A 15,810-nucleotide genomic window follows, 5' to 3' on the forward strand; every position below is an offset into this window, starting at 1 on the left:
ACCTAATATATCAAATTTTAAGATATAAAGATTTTAGATAAAAATTTTGATGATTTTCATTGTGTATAAGTTAATAGAAGTCAGTTAGTGAACATAAACTGTCTCCACCTTTCCACCCTTGAGTATTAATCCTTTAAGAAGATTTTTCATAAAGATGGAATGAAGAGAAAGCACAGAATAGACTCTGTGTGTAACCTGTAGGCAGTACTGTACTGGTGTGCTGTTACTTAAAAAAAAAAAAAAAAAAAGAAAAGAAAATCCCCGATCTGTAGCATTTACCTATTTCTCTGGTATGAATACTCACTATGGCCGATTTCAGGCTTTAAAATTAGCTCGCTGAGGGACAGCTCTAGCATAACACCTTCTCTAACTCTTCCATTTCTATTCCTTTGTTTTGGCAGCTGATCATGGCTGGAAAATAAACCAACAAACAAACATGTAATCATGTTGAAATATTTTACTTTACAGCTCGTAACCATGAATCACAAATGGGCCCTTTATCTGCCAGATCTTTCACTATTTTAGAAATAAAATATTACGTTGAAAATAAAATTTTCACTGTTTTGTACTTTCTTTCTCCTGAAACTCCACATACTGCTTCACCCACTTTTACTCTCAGCTGATGGCCTTGCTCTCTGTTTCACTAAGAAAAATGAAGCAATCAGATGAGCTCTGCAGAATTCCTCCCCCCAGGAACTCACCTGCAAACATCTGCACTCTTTTCCTCTACCTCCCTGTCTGCTCCTGTCTAAAGCCAGTTTCTCCATTTGTGGGTCAGAATCCATTCTGTTTTACTCAAGGCATCACTCCTGTGATTCTCACTCGTCTCTAAAGCGTAAGTTTCTTGCTTTCTACCAGAGTAATGTCATCAGTTAAAATGTTACAATTGCTATCATTTTTTTTAAAGCTTCTCTCAGCCCAACCTCTCCATGAGCTGCTGCACTTTCTCTCTCTCTTTTGGTAGAATAACTCTTGAAAGAGTTGTTTTTAACTTGTGTTTTTGATTCCTGTCCTGCCACTCTCAAGCACACTCCAGTCTGACTTTCCCCATAGTCACCATTCCAGCAAGAGCGTTCTTGTTGTGGTAGTGCCCCACTAATTCCCTTCAGATCTTAACCATTCCACTGTGCTCCAGCTCAACTTGAAAACTATGAGGATCAGTATCACTGCCTGAGAGCTCTTTCCAGATTCTCAGAAAGTCACATTCATGCAAGGAAAGAGCTGTAAATATCAAGGAATTAACACCGCCCACACCCTTCCCCAGCAGTGTCAACTAAATTCGTCAATATAAAATACCACCACTCCCTTGCTCTTTGTGTGGAACAATTCTGAATTGTGTTTTATGCCATTTCTTAGTCTTGTAGGAATAAGCTCCAGTTGTCAACTATGGCTTAATGACATACACTTATGGGCTGCCTTCCTTATATCATTTTTTGAATCTACTATTGCTGTTCCTACACCTCTCAAACAAGCTCCTTCCTCTCAAATTCATGTTTAGGATCTGCTGCTATGGGAACCAAAATGAACTCAGTTGCCAGTGACCTCCACATCATCAAACCGAATGATCAATTAGTTTCCTTTTTATTGGAGCTTTCAGTAGGATCTGACACGTAGTTCTCTCCCCTCTCCTGGAAACATTTTCTATTCTTGATTCTAGCTCAACACATCTTTAATTTTTTTTTTTCCTGAATCACAGGTCATTCCTTCTCAATCTCTTTTCTTAGTTACGCTTCTTTTCTGCACTTTTACATTTGAAGTGCTGCAGGTTAGTCAGTCCTTGGTCTCTTCCACTATCAGTGACTCTTCTGGCTTTATATACAACCTCTATGTTAATGACCCATAAATTCATATCTCTAGCACAAGTTCCTCTTCTGAACTTCATATCATATTTAAGTACTTAACATGTCCACCTTGATGTCCAATAGTCATCTGAAACTCAGCATGTTCAGACTGAACTCCTTTTCTTGGCCTTATCTGAAAGCTGCTCCATTCACTATCTCATTTAACAGTAAAACCATCCTTCCAGCTGTCCAGTCCAAAGAAACTTGGATTTATTCTTGATTCTTCTATTTTTCTCAGCAAATCTTGCATTTAGCTTAAAAACATAATCAGGATCCACAATTTCTTAACACCTCTACTGCTCTCCTGATTCAGGTCATCAACATTTCTCACCTGGATTACTTCAATAGCTTCTTAACAGGTCTTCTGGCTTCTATTCTTGACCCTTGATAGTCTGCTGTCAATGTAGAAGCTGGAGAGATATTTCAAGAACATGTATCTTATCATTTCACTCTTTTGCTCAAAACCATGTGTGATGTTTAATTTTATGTGTCGACTAGACTGGGCTAAGGGATACTCAGATAGGTGGTTAAACACTATTTCTGGGTGTCTGAGAGGGTCTTTTCAGAAGAAATTAGCATTTGAAGCAGTAGACTTATTAATGAAGATCTGCCCCATCTATGTGGGTGGACATCATCCAGTCCATCGAGGGCCCAAGTAGAACAAGCATGTGGCGAATGAGGACATCCATCTTTTTCTGCCCTCAGACATTAATGGTCCTTGTTCTCAGGTCTCTGGGCATGGTTAGGGACATACATCATTGTTGTCCCACCACCTCTGAGGTTCTTAGACCTTTGAACTATGATTAAATTACACCACCAACTTCCCTCATTTTCTAGCATGCAGATAACAGACTGTGGGACCTTTCAGCCTCTATAATTGTATGAGCCAATTCTCATAATAAATAAATGTGTAATATACTAGTTTAGTTTCCCTCAAAGACCCTGAGTAATACACCAGGTAAAGCCTCTCCCGTCATCTAAATCTCAAAAACACTCCTAGAAAATGAGGTGGTGTTATCCTCATCTTAAAGAAAAATAAAGGGAAGTAGAGCAACATCCCTAAGGTTAGACAGCTAATAAATAGCAAAGAAAGGGATTTTGCCCCAGCTGTTTGGCTGGAATATGTGTTCCCAATTATTACTTTATAAAGACTTCAAATACAAAATCAAGGACATTATCTATTAAATAAAGAGACAGACTTTCTCCAAAAAGTATTTAAATTGATTTGATATGATGTCCCAAGTACTTCGGGATCCAGTTTTTAATGTGACTCCAGATGTTTTAGCAATTTCTGCCAACAAATTAAACATTCAACAAATATATATATAGCAATATAGAGTAAAAATTAATTAGAGGCATCAAATTGAAATATAAATGAGACATTCATCTTCACATAATTTCAGATATGCCAATGAAAATTCATTAAGCAGAAATGTCTAATACATAATTCTAATAATACCACACAGAAGTACTGTCAGGATCACTTGGGAAAGAGCAGCTGTATTTCATAAATTCACAGGAAACAAGTTATTGTTATTGTTGTTTAATACACAAAAATCTCAGTTTAATTTATTGTAGAATTTAAGGATTACAAACATCACAATAATCTTGAACTATGTGAGAATTTGGAATTCATGCCTTTACTTCCCTCAACTTACAGATTAATAAAAATAAATGTAAAGACATTCATTGACTTGTCCAAAATAAAACAACCGAAAATTAGCAGAGCCATGACAATGTATTACTACAAATCTGCAGTTCAAGTATTTTTTTCATTATTACATCAAGGAATTAAAAATCTAATTGGGGAAATTATAAAATATACCTATTTCGTTCTTTCTAATGCCAATTAAAGTAGTTTGTACACTGCTTCATACCTTTTTAGTAGGTAGTAAGTGCAAGGACAATACTTCATGGGTTTTATTGGGAAGCGATTATCTAAAAAATTGTGTGTTTGCCTTAACATACAAAAACTAATCAATATAATTCACTATCACATTAACTGAATAAAGGGGAAAAGCTAAATGTTTGTCTCAATAAGTGCAGAAAAAGCATTTAATAAAATTCAAGTTTGATTAACAAACTCTCAACAAACTGGTAATAGAACTTTCTCGATTTTACAAAGAAAATAACATATAGCTAGAATTGTGCTTAATGGTGACATATTGAACAGTATAATCATCATTTCTGGAACAAGGCAAGAGAACTCACTTTTATTCAATATTGAATAGATTATTTTAGCCAATGCAGTAAGGTAATAAAACGAACAAATAAAAAAAGACTGACCATGTCAAGTCTTGATGAGAATGTAGATTACTGGAAACATTGTATATCACTGGTGAGAGAATAGAAAAGACACCCAATTTGGGAATCAATTTGTCAGCTGTTTTCTAAAGTTATCCATGCGTCTATATTGTGATCCACCAATTCTCTCTCTTTTCTTTCTTCTTTCTCTTTCTTTCTCTTCTTTCTTTCTCTTTCTTTCTTTCTTTCTTTCTTTCTTTCTTTCTTTCTTTCTTTCTTTCTTTCTTCTTTCTCTCTTTCTTTCTTTCTTTCTCTTTCTTTCTTCTGTCTTTTTTTTATTTCTTTCCTTCTTTCTTTTATCTTAATTGACTCATGATATTTGTACATACTTATGGGGTACAATGTGATGTTTCAATACATGTAAACATTGTGTAATGATCACATTGGGAATAATGAGCATATCCATCACCTCAAGCATTTATTATTTCTTTATAGTCTGAACATTCAAAATCTTCTCTTCTAGGTAAGATGGCAGATAGGAAGCAGGACTAGCTTGCAGCTTCAACTCAGATGGATAGAGCAGCATGTGGAGACTCACATCATGAACTTTTGCCCCAGTAACTACGGCAGGAACATACCAGGAAAGCCAAAAGAATCCACAGGCCCTTTGAAGGAACTGGATCACCTCTGCAAGCTTCCTGAGATGCTGAAAAATTGTGAGTCTACTTGCTTTCTTAATGGGGAGTCTCGTGGTCTGGGGCAGGTTCTAAGCCCTGGTCACTGGCTGCTCGGAAATAGACTCAGTGTTATTGGGGGAAGGGGGCATGGCGAAAGTGAGACCAGCCTTTAGGACTGCAGGCTGTGTGGGAATAGAGTAAGGCCTGTGACTGCCAGCTTTCTCCCACTTCACTGGCGACCTGTATGACTCAGCAGAGGCAGCCATAATCCACCTGGGAATGTAACTGCATTAAACTGGGAACTACACCTCCATTCCCCACAGTAGCCACAGCAAGCCTTGCCCAAGGAGAGGCTGAGCTCACAAATGCTTATCCCTGCCCCAACTGATGGTCTTTCTCTACCCATCCTGGTAGCTGAAGACAAAGGTCATAATCTCTTGAGAGCTCTATGGCCTCGCCCAACACCTGAGAAACCTGAATACTTAACCTGGTGTCCTTAGGACAAGTTTGCATCCTCCCTATAGGACCTGATATAAAGCTGATGCATTCTGAAAGCACCACCTCCTGGCTGAAGGCCAACAACACAAAACCAGTGCACTAAACAAAAACACAACCAAGGACCCTCACAGAGTCTACTTCACTCCTCTGCCACTTCCACTGGAGCAGGTGCTGGGATCTACAGCTTCAATACCTAAAGATGGATCACATCACAGGACTCTTTGCAGACACTCTCCAGTACCAGCCCAGTGCCCAGGAGCTCCGCTGGTTGGCCAGGCACAAAAGAGCAAAAACAATCACTATAGTTTGGCTCTCAGGATGCCCCAGTCCTAGGAGAAGGGGTAGAAGAATACATCAAGGGAGCACCCCGTGGGACAAAAGAATCTAAACAGCAGCCCTTGAATCCCAGATCTTCACTCAGACATAATCTACCCAAATAAGAACAAACCAGAAAAACAATTCTGGTAATATGACAAAATGTGGTTCTTCTTCCCCCAAAAGATCATACCAGCTTACCACAATGGATCCAAACCAAGATGAAATTTCTGAATTGCCAGAAGAATTCAAATGGTTGATTATTAAGCTAATCAAGGAGACATCAGAGAAAGGTGAAGTCCAACTTAAAGAAATAAAAAACATGATACAAGATATGAAAGGAGAACTCTTCAGTGAAATAGAGAGCATAAATAAAAAACAATCACGACTTCTGGAAATCAAGGACACACTCATAGTGTTCCTGGACCAAACTGATGGCTTGGCTGCTCTTTCTTGTGGCCCAATATCAAGATGCGGATGAACTGCGGAGGAAGACAGTTTTTATTTTTATAACTGGTTACAGGGAGAAAGCCTGGAAATTATTGCCAGACCAACCTAAAATTACAAAGTTTTCCAGAGCTTACATACCTTCTAAGCTATATGTTTACATGTAAGTGTGCATTTATCTAAAGACATAAGTGATTAACCTAATCTATAACTAAGGTCTGAATCCTGAAGACCTTCCTCTGAAGCCTCAGTAAATTTATTTAATTTAAATTGGTTCAGATGCTGGGCTGATTACCCTTATTTTGTGTCTTGCTAAATCACAGAGGTTTGAACAGTTCCTTTAGATCCCCAATAAACTTGTTTGTGGAGGCCTGGGGAGTTTCTTCAGACCCACAATACAACTTGTTTAATCCTAAATGGGTTCTGTTAAGAATTCCTTTTTTATTTTGTCATGGTTTAAGGTCCAGGAAAGGCCTAGGCAGAAGTCTTGGTGGACTTTTGTTACATCCCAGCCTTTGTATAAGGGCACTGACTTTTAATATTTAACTTAACTGTTTAGTCAGTACTGAAACTGTTGTGAGTGAGATCTGGACTGCCACAAGAGAAATGCAAAATGCACTGGAAAGTCTCAGCAATAGAAGCAAACAAGCAGAATAAAGAACTTCGAGCTCAAAGACAAGGCTTTTGAATTAACCCAACCCATCAAAGACAAGGAAAAAAGAATTTAAAAAATGAAAAAAGCTTCCAAGAAGTTTGGGATGATATTAAATGTCCATACCTAAGAATAATTGGTATTCCCAAGGAAGAAGAGAAAGCTAAAAGTTTGGAAAACCTATTTGAGGGAATAATTGGGGAAAAGTTCCCCAGCCTTGCTAGAGATCTAGACATCCAAATACAAAAAGCTCGAAGAACACCTGGAAATTCATTACAAAAAGATCATTGCCTAGGCATGTAGTCATCAGGTCATCTAAAATCAAGATAAAGGAAAGAATTTTAAGAGCTGTCAGGCAAAAGCATCAGGTAACCTATAAAGGAAAATCTATCAAATTAACAACAGATTTTTCAGAGGAAACCCTACAAGATAGAAGGGATTGGGGTCCTATTTTTAGCTTCCTTAAAAAAAAAAAGATTATCAGCCAAGAATTTTGTATCCAGGGAAACTAAGCTTCATAAATGAAGGAAAGATAGAGTATTTTTCAGAAAAACAAATGCTGAAAGAATTCACTACTACCAAGCCAGCACTATAAGAACACTATTAATAAAAGGAGTTCTAAATTTTGAAACAAATTTTTGAAATACACCAAAATAGAACCTCCTTCAAGCATGAATCTCACAGGACCTGTGTAACAGTAAAACAATGGAAAAAACACAGGATATTCAGGCAACAAATAGTATGATGAATAGAATAGTACCTCACATCTCAATACTAACATTGAATGTAAATGGCCTAAATGCTCCACTTAAAAGACACTGAATGGCAGAATGGATAAGAATTCACTGACCAAGTTTCTGCAGACTTACCTAACACGTAAGGACTCACATAAACTTAAGACAAAGGGGTAGAAAAAAATATTCCATGCAAATGGACACCAAAAGAGAGCAGGAGTAGCTATTCTTATGTAAGAAAGAAGAAACTTTAAAGTAACAGCAGTTAAAAAAGACAAAGAGGAACATTACATAATGACAAAAGGACTAGTCCAACAGAAAAATATCACAATTCTAAATATACATGCACCTAACACTGGAGCTCCCACATTTATAAAACAATTACTACTAGACCTAAGAAATGAGATAGATGACAACACAATAATAGTGGGGAACTTTAATACTCCACTGAGAGCACTAGACAGGTCATTAAGACAGAAAGTCAACAAAGAAACAATGGACTTAAACTACGCCCTACAACAAATGGACTTAACAGATATTTACAGAACTTTCTACCCAAAACCTGCAGAATATACATTCTCTTCATCAGCACATGGAACATTCTCCAAGACAGACCAAGAAAAGTAGAGAGAAGATCCAAATAAGCTCAATTAGAAATGAAATGAGAGATATTACAACAGATGCCACAGAAATACTAAAGGTCATTCAAGGCTACTACAAACACCTTTATGCACATAAACTAGAAAACTTAGAGAAGATGGATATGTTCCTGGAAATATACAACCTTGCTAGATTAAACCAGGGAGATACACAATGTCTGAATAGACCAATAACAAGCACCAAGAAGGAAATGGTAATAAAAAAAATGGCAACAAAAAAGTACAAGACTAGACAGATTCACAACTGAATTCTATCAGATATTCAAAGAAGAATTGGCACCAATCCTATTGACACTATTTCAAAAGATAGAAGATCGTCCCTAAAATAAGCAGAAATAATTCTATGAAGCCAGTATCACCCTAATACCAAAACCATGGAAGAATATAAGAAAAAAAGAAAACCACAGACCAATATCCCTGATGAACATAGATGCAAAAATCCTCAGCAAAATACTAGCAAACCAAATCCAAAAGCATGTCAAAAAGATAACCCACCATGATTAAGTTGGTTTCATACCAGGGATGCAGGGGTGATTTAACATATGTAAGTCAATAAATATGATACACCACATAAACAATTAAAAAAAAAAACATGATCGTCTCAATAGATGCAGGAAAAAAATAATTTGACAAAATCCAGCATCCCTTTATGATTAAAACCCTCAACAAAATTGGCATAGAAGGAACATACCTTAAGGTAATAAAAGCCATCTAAAACAAACCCAAGCCAACATTATACTGAACAGAAATAAGTTGAAAGCATTCTCTCTGAGAACTGGAACAAGACAAGGATTCCCAACTCTCACCACTTTTGTTCAACATAGTACTGGAAGTCCTAGCCAGAGCAATCAGACAAGAGAAAAAAATAAAGGGCATCCAAATCAGAAAAGAGGAAGTCAAACTGTCACTGTTTGTTGATGATATGATCGTGTACCTAGAAAACTCTAAAGACTCATCCAAAAAGCTCCTAGAACTGGTAAATGAATTAAGCAAAGTTTCAGGATACAAAATTAAGTACATAAATCAATAGTTCTCCTATACACCAACAGCAACCAACCTGCAAATCAAATTAACTCACTCCCTTTTACAATGGCCACAAAAATATTATAATACTCAGAAATATACCTAACCAAGGACATGGAAAACCTCTACAAGGAAAACTAAAAAACACTGCTGAAAGAAATCAGAGACAATACAAACAAATAGAAACACATCCAATGCTCATGGGTGGGTATAATCAATGTTGTGAAAATGACCATACTTTAGATATATACTCAGTTATGGGATTGCTGAATCCTTTGGTAGTTCTATGTTTGATTTTTTGAGGAACCACCATACGGTTTTCTATCATGGTTGTACTAACTTATGTTTCTACCAACAGCATACCAAAGGTTTCTATTTCTCCACATACTCGCCAACTTGTTATCTTTCTGATACTAGTCATTTGAACTACAGTAAGATGATATCTCGTGGTTTTGATTTGAATTTATCTGATGATTAGTGATGTTGAGCATTTTCTCATACACCTGTGGGCCATTGTATGTCTTATCTTGAGTAGTGTCTATTTAGGTCTTTTGCCCATTTTTAAAATTGAATTACTTGTACTCACTATTTTTCTGTTCAGTTTTTCTATTTCTTCATCATTCAATCTTGGTAGGTTGTATTTACCTAGAAATTAATTCATTTATTCTAGGTTTTACAATCTGTTGTGGTATAGCATAAATACTAAAAAGATCCTTTGTATTTCTGTGGTGTCATTCTATAGTAATGTTTCCTTTTCACCCCTGATTTTATTTATTTGGGTTTTCTCTATTTTTTTTGTTAGTCTAGCTAAAGCTTTGACAATTTTGTTAATCCTTTCAAAAAATCAACTTTTTGTTTCATTGACGTTTTATAATTTTTTAGTCTTAATTTTAATTATTTCTTCTCTAATCTTTATTTTTTCCTTCTATTAATTTTAAGTTTGATTTATTCTTGCTTTTCTAATTCTTTGAGGTGCATTGTTAGGTTGTTTGCTTGAAGTCTTTCCTTTTTTGATGTAGATGTTCATTACTATAATTTTTCCCCTTAGTATTCTTTTTGCTGTATCCTATAGATGTTGTGTTTCTATATTCATTTGTTTGAGCAAAATGTTTAATTTTATTTTCTTACTTTCTTAACTGATCTATTGGCCATTTGGAGCATGTTTTTAAATTTCCCATGTATTTGTACAGTTTTCAAAGTTTCTCTTGTTATTGATTTCTAGTTTTATTCTATTGTGGTAACTAAAGATATCTGATATTATTTCAACTTTTTTGAATTTGTTGAGTCTTGTTTTGTTGCCTAGTATATGTTTTACCTTTGACTATGTTTCATATGCTGATTAGAAAAATGTGTATTCTGCAGCAGTTGGATGAAATGGTCTGTAAGTGTTAGGTCTAGTTGGTCTAGCATAGTTTAACTTCAATGTTTCTTTGTTGATTTTATGCATAGATCAGTCCATTGCTGAAAGTGGGTGTTAAAGTCTTCTACTGTTATTTTATTGTAATCTATATTTTCTTTTAGAACTATTAATATTTGCTTTATGTATTTGGGTGCTTTGGTATTGGGTGCTTATATATTTACTACTCTTATATCCTTTTGCTGAAATGACTCTGTTATTATTATATAATGACCTTCTGTGTCTTCTTTTACAGCTTGTGACTTATAGTCTATTTCATATAAGTATGAATATTCCTGCTATTTTTGGCTTCCATTTGTGTAAGATATCTTTTCCCATACTTTCACTTTTAGTTTATGTGTGTTTTTATAGGTGAAGTAAGTTTCTTGTAGGCAGTATATAGTTGGGTCTTGCTTTTTAATCTATTCAGCCACTCTGTTTGTTAATGAAAGAATGTAGCCCATTTGCATTCAACAATATTATTGATAGGTAAAGACTTACTACTGCCATTTTGGTTACTTGTTTTTTAGTTGTTTTGTGACTCCTTTCCTCCTTCTTCCTTTTTTACCATAGTCCTTTGTGGTTAAGTGATTTTCTCTGGTAGTCTATTTTAAGTTGTTGCTTTTTGTTTTTACTGTGTCTATTATAGATTTTTGCTTTGTCGTACCATGAGGTATACAAAAACACTTCATTATAGCAAGGTATTTAAAACTGACATGAAAATATATTACAAAAAAAGAGAAAGATAAACAAATAATTTTTTTATGTATTAACACCTTTCTTATTCCACATTTTGAATTTTGGATGCCATAATTTGCATTTTTATAATATTTCTGATTGCTTAACAAATCGTTGCAGCTATTATTTTTTAATACTTTTAGTCTTCTTAATATAGATGTAAGTGTTTTACACACTTCAATTACAAGGTTAGTGTAACAATCATGGTAGTGTCCTCTTCTTTGATTTGTAGAACTCCCTGTAACATTTCTTGTAGGACAAGTCTGGTTACAATAAAATTTCTCAGCTTTTGTTTGTCTGTGAGCACTTTTATCTTGCCCTCATTTATGAAAGATAGCTTTGCAAGAAAGAGTATTCTTGGTTGGCAGGTTTCTTCCTGCAGCACTCTAATATTGCCCTACTCTCTCCTGTCCTGTAAGGTTTTTGCTGAGAATTCTGTTGTCAGGCATATGGGATCTCCCTTAGATAGTATTTGTTACTTTTCTCTCACTGCGCTCAGGATGCTCTTTTGTCTTTGAACTTTGAGAGTTTTATTATAATATGTCTTGAGGTATTCTTATTTGAGTTGAATCTGATTGGTGACCTCTAACTTTCCTCTACCTGAATATTTATATTTTTCTTCGGGTTTGAAATGTTTTCTGTTATTATTTCTTTGAATAAACTTTTTATCCCTTTGTCTTTCAGTTTCTTCTTTTACTGTAATAACCTAAATATTTGCCCTTTTGATGTTGCCACAAATATCCTGTAAGCTTTCTTTGTTGCTTTTTCTTTTTTCTCCTCTGAGTGTCCATTTAAAAATATTGTGTCTTTGATCTCACTAATTCATTCTTCTGTTTCATCAATTCTGCTGTTGATGCTCTTTATTGCATTTTTCATTTCATTAATTCTATTTTTCTGCTCCAGGATTTGTTTGATTTCTAAGAAATTATTTCTATTTTTCTGTTAAATTTATCCAATAAATTTCTGAATTAATTCTCTGTTTTCTTGAAGTTCATTGAACTTCCTTAAAAACCACTATTTTGAATTCTTTGTGTAAGAGATCACATGTCTCCATCACTTTAGGACTGGTCTCTCAATCTTATTTTTTGGTGAGTCATATTTGGTGACTCATATTTCACTGAATATTCCTGATGCTTATGGATGTGCAATGATATATGTGCACTGAGGGATTAGGTATTTATTTTAGTGTTTTTCAGCCTGGCTTTTTGCTGAAAGCCAAAGAAGGTAACATGCTTATAGCACCTCATAACAATCCCTGGAGGCCCTCCAGTTTGACTGTTGAGTCCCGTGATCCTGTGACCACTGCAGTTATCACAGCACTAGAAAATGCTCTAAGCCCAGGCTTGCCACAAGTCACATGGGGACTCTGAGGTAGACACGGCTTTTCAGCCCAGACATACCTAGGGAAGACCCAAAAAGGATACTCGTGCTATGTGAGAGTACTGGTGAGAAGCTTAAGTCCAGAAGACTATCCCAGTGGCTCAGACAGGAGTGCCTCCCAGCAGGCCTATGCACAGGTGGGATGTGTCCCTCCCTGCTATAATGAGAAGGTTTGGAGTTGAAACCAGGCCCCAAGGGATCTATTGTAAAAAAGAGGCTGCAGTGCTTATTTCATTGACTTAGACAGGGACACATCTCCCAACAGATCTCAGCATAGCTGAAAAAGTTCCCTGATTCTAGTGAGAACGGCGAGAGATGAGACTGGGCCCTCTCAGGATCTGCTCTCTCAAAAGGGCCTTCCAAGTTCTTGGGCTCAACTGGGGTTTTTGTAAACTCCCTTCTAAATCCTGAGGCTCCAGCAGAGAGAAGTTTGACCATGGATGGGTGCAGAATTCTTGTTATGGAGGGCTATGAACAGGTTATCTTCTCATTCCATCATCTTGGTGACATCATCTCATTTTCTTTAAATGAACACTTTGAGAATGCATTTGCCATACTACCTTGTCTAAAGTATTACAGTTACTATTTTAAAGTAAATATTTATTGCAAATAATACTTTAATCTCACTGAAAAACATCTGTAAATAACTGTTCAAGTGTCTGTAGCTCTGAAGGCCTGTGAGTGAGAGTTGGGAGCCAAATTTTTAAAGAAGCATGAGAGTTAAACATTGTTAGTGCCTATCCAAGCACTCTCCAGAGTTGGAGAAGCATTAGTTAACAGGCTTTAAGTTACCTGATCCCAGTATTGAGTTGATCCTATTCATTTGATTCATCAACTAGACTCCTTTGTTGATTCTATGCTTAAAAAACAATTTTCCAATTCAGTTTTGTTTCCCCCTTTTAAGTCTACTAATTGAGAAAAAAAGGCACTTGTCTTATAAGTACAGTGACTTCATTTCATATGAAAATTATATTACACTTTATACATTGATAAACAGGGTAACAGAATCAATATATCAGTTTTGAGTGTTCCATTAATAGGAGCCTGACACTGAGAGATGGATCCAAATCACTACATAGTCTCACTAAAGTAATAAATGGCCATGAGAGGCCCACTGGGAGCTATCTAACCTAATATTTTGCTCAGTGCCTGAAAGGTACTTTATTTTTAATAGTCATGGCATTTCAGTGCAGTAAGTGCATGTCTTAATTTCTCACCTCTAAAATGAGGATAATAATCTTTATATGCCTATATTGTCTTTCTAATACTTTGCTTGGCAAACGCTGCTGGTTTCCAAACCAAAAGTCATCTGTATCCTACTCTGGTCCCATATCTTCATCTTCTTGGCTGGAAAAGCCTGCTTTCTGCAACAGAAAGTAAATATCCGAGAAAATTTTAGAAAGTTGCTTTAGTTGTTTTTGTTGAATTTGGGGATATTACTTGGTCCTTGCCAGAAGAATCAGGGAAATTCTGGAAAGCTTTTCTTCCTGACAAAAAGAAACACACACGAGCAGTTCAAAAACTACATCTTTCTGTCTTTGGATGCTGCCATGTAGAGACATGATGCCTCGAGTGGCGACAGTCACCCTGTAGGTATGGGCAGGCAAGGCTGAGACTAAAATTCAAATCAATGAGCAGGGCAAAGTACAAAAATGAAAAACTTGAAGTCCTTGATTACTGTTACATAATGAATGTTTTTCTCCCCACAAAGTTTACTTGTTGAAAGCTTAATTTCAATGTGATAGTATTTTAGGTGGGGCTTTTGGGAAGTAACTAGACTCCTATGAATGGGATTGAAGCTCTTATAAGAAGAAGCCATAGAACTAGCTAGCTCTGATTCTATCATGTGAAAATACAATGAAGTCTACAACCTGGAAGAGGATCCTCACTAGAACTCAATGATGCTATTTCAATAGTTCCCTGATCTTGGATTTCCAGCCTCCAGAACTGTAAGAAATAAATTTACGTTACGTATATAAGGCACTTAGTCTATGGTGCTTTGTTATGGCCCAAAGTGATCAAGACAATTACATTATTATACTGCAGACCTGGCACTCCCCTGTACTAAATGTCCAGATATGTGTCACATAATAAAGGTCCTTTTGCTTAAGGCATTTCTAGATGGTTATTCTGTCAGTTATAGGTAACAGCATCCTATCAATATAATGGTTTCATCTAAAGATATTAAGAGTATTACTAATATCTTCATAAAATTTGTTACGATATAAATAAAAATGACTAATATGATCAATTTGTAGCATTTTGAAGACTAACATGACTCCTTTGAATATGAGTATGAGTTTAATTACTATTGCTTCCATCTAAGTCAGTTTCATTTAGGAGTAGTAATGCAAACCAAAGAAATAGGTTTTCTATTTTTAGGTTGCCTATTGATAATGAAAGAAGTATAATAACTTTTTAAAATATGGGTTTAGACCAGTGCAGAAATAATTGAGATGGCAAATGAACCCCTCTACACCCTTCCATTATGAGCATGCAGAGATGGCGGATTATAAACAAAGAGAATTCTGCTTGTCCATTCTGTTTCTTTCTAAAGGTATAAAAATAAAGCCTTGATAAGGGCAGTTTCATTTTGGGGTAGCAGCAAGTGGGAGAGGTCTAGAAGGCTTCCAGTTCTTTTGTGCAGGTGGTATGCTTTCCCTCTTACCTTTTCCTTAAAACCACAGGACTGACACAGACCAGGGCTCAATTCTGGCAACTACCCAGTTATATTACCAAAGTAGAAGATCACAAATGTGCACACATGCGCGCACACAAACACACACTAAGCTCACAGGCTAAATCTAGAAACCTAACAAGTACAACTACATCAAAAGGAAGAAAACAAACTGGGCAACATATGCTGTGTAAAAAAGAAATCTTGGAATAGATTGACTAAAATTGTATAATAATATTGATAATTTTCACTAAGGGTATAAAGGAAAAAATTAACAATATGAAAAAAGAATTAAAATTACTTTTAAAAATAGAAAAAAACGAGAAAGGTAAGCAATAAAAAATTTTTTCAAATAAAGACCACAGTAATTTGAATAAATAGTCAGATAGATTTAAAAAAAGACAAAGAAATTACTGTATTAAACATCAAACCAAGGAATTCTTCAAGAAAGCACCAGCTAATAATATATTTAAAAGTTTTTTTAAGTATAAGGATATGGAGAATAGAAATAGAAATTGGAATATCCAGG

At 35.7% G+C, this 15,810-nt stretch overlaps 1 protein-coding gene across 1 annotated transcript in view; it reads left to right on the top strand.

Moving 5' to 3' along the window:
- Positions 1–4,749: 4,749 nt before the first annotated feature.
- The window catches only part of IL15 (interleukin 15), a 134,975-nt gene continuing 123,914 nt past the window's right edge, over positions 4,750–15,810 (top strand). Inside the window, exon 1 of the mRNA XM_032172034.2 lies at positions 4,750–4,801. The gene's annotated coding sequence lies outside the window, so the exon portion shown is untranslated. The remainder of the gene's footprint in view (positions 4,802–15,810) is intronic.

Source organism: Hylobates moloch, unplaced genomic scaffold, assembly GCF_009828535.3.
Source record: "Hylobates moloch isolate HMO894 unplaced genomic scaffold, HMol_V3 SCAFFOLD_3, whole genome shotgun sequence".
Lineage (NCBI taxonomy): Eukaryota > Metazoa > Chordata > Mammalia > Primates > Hylobatidae > Hylobates > Hylobates moloch.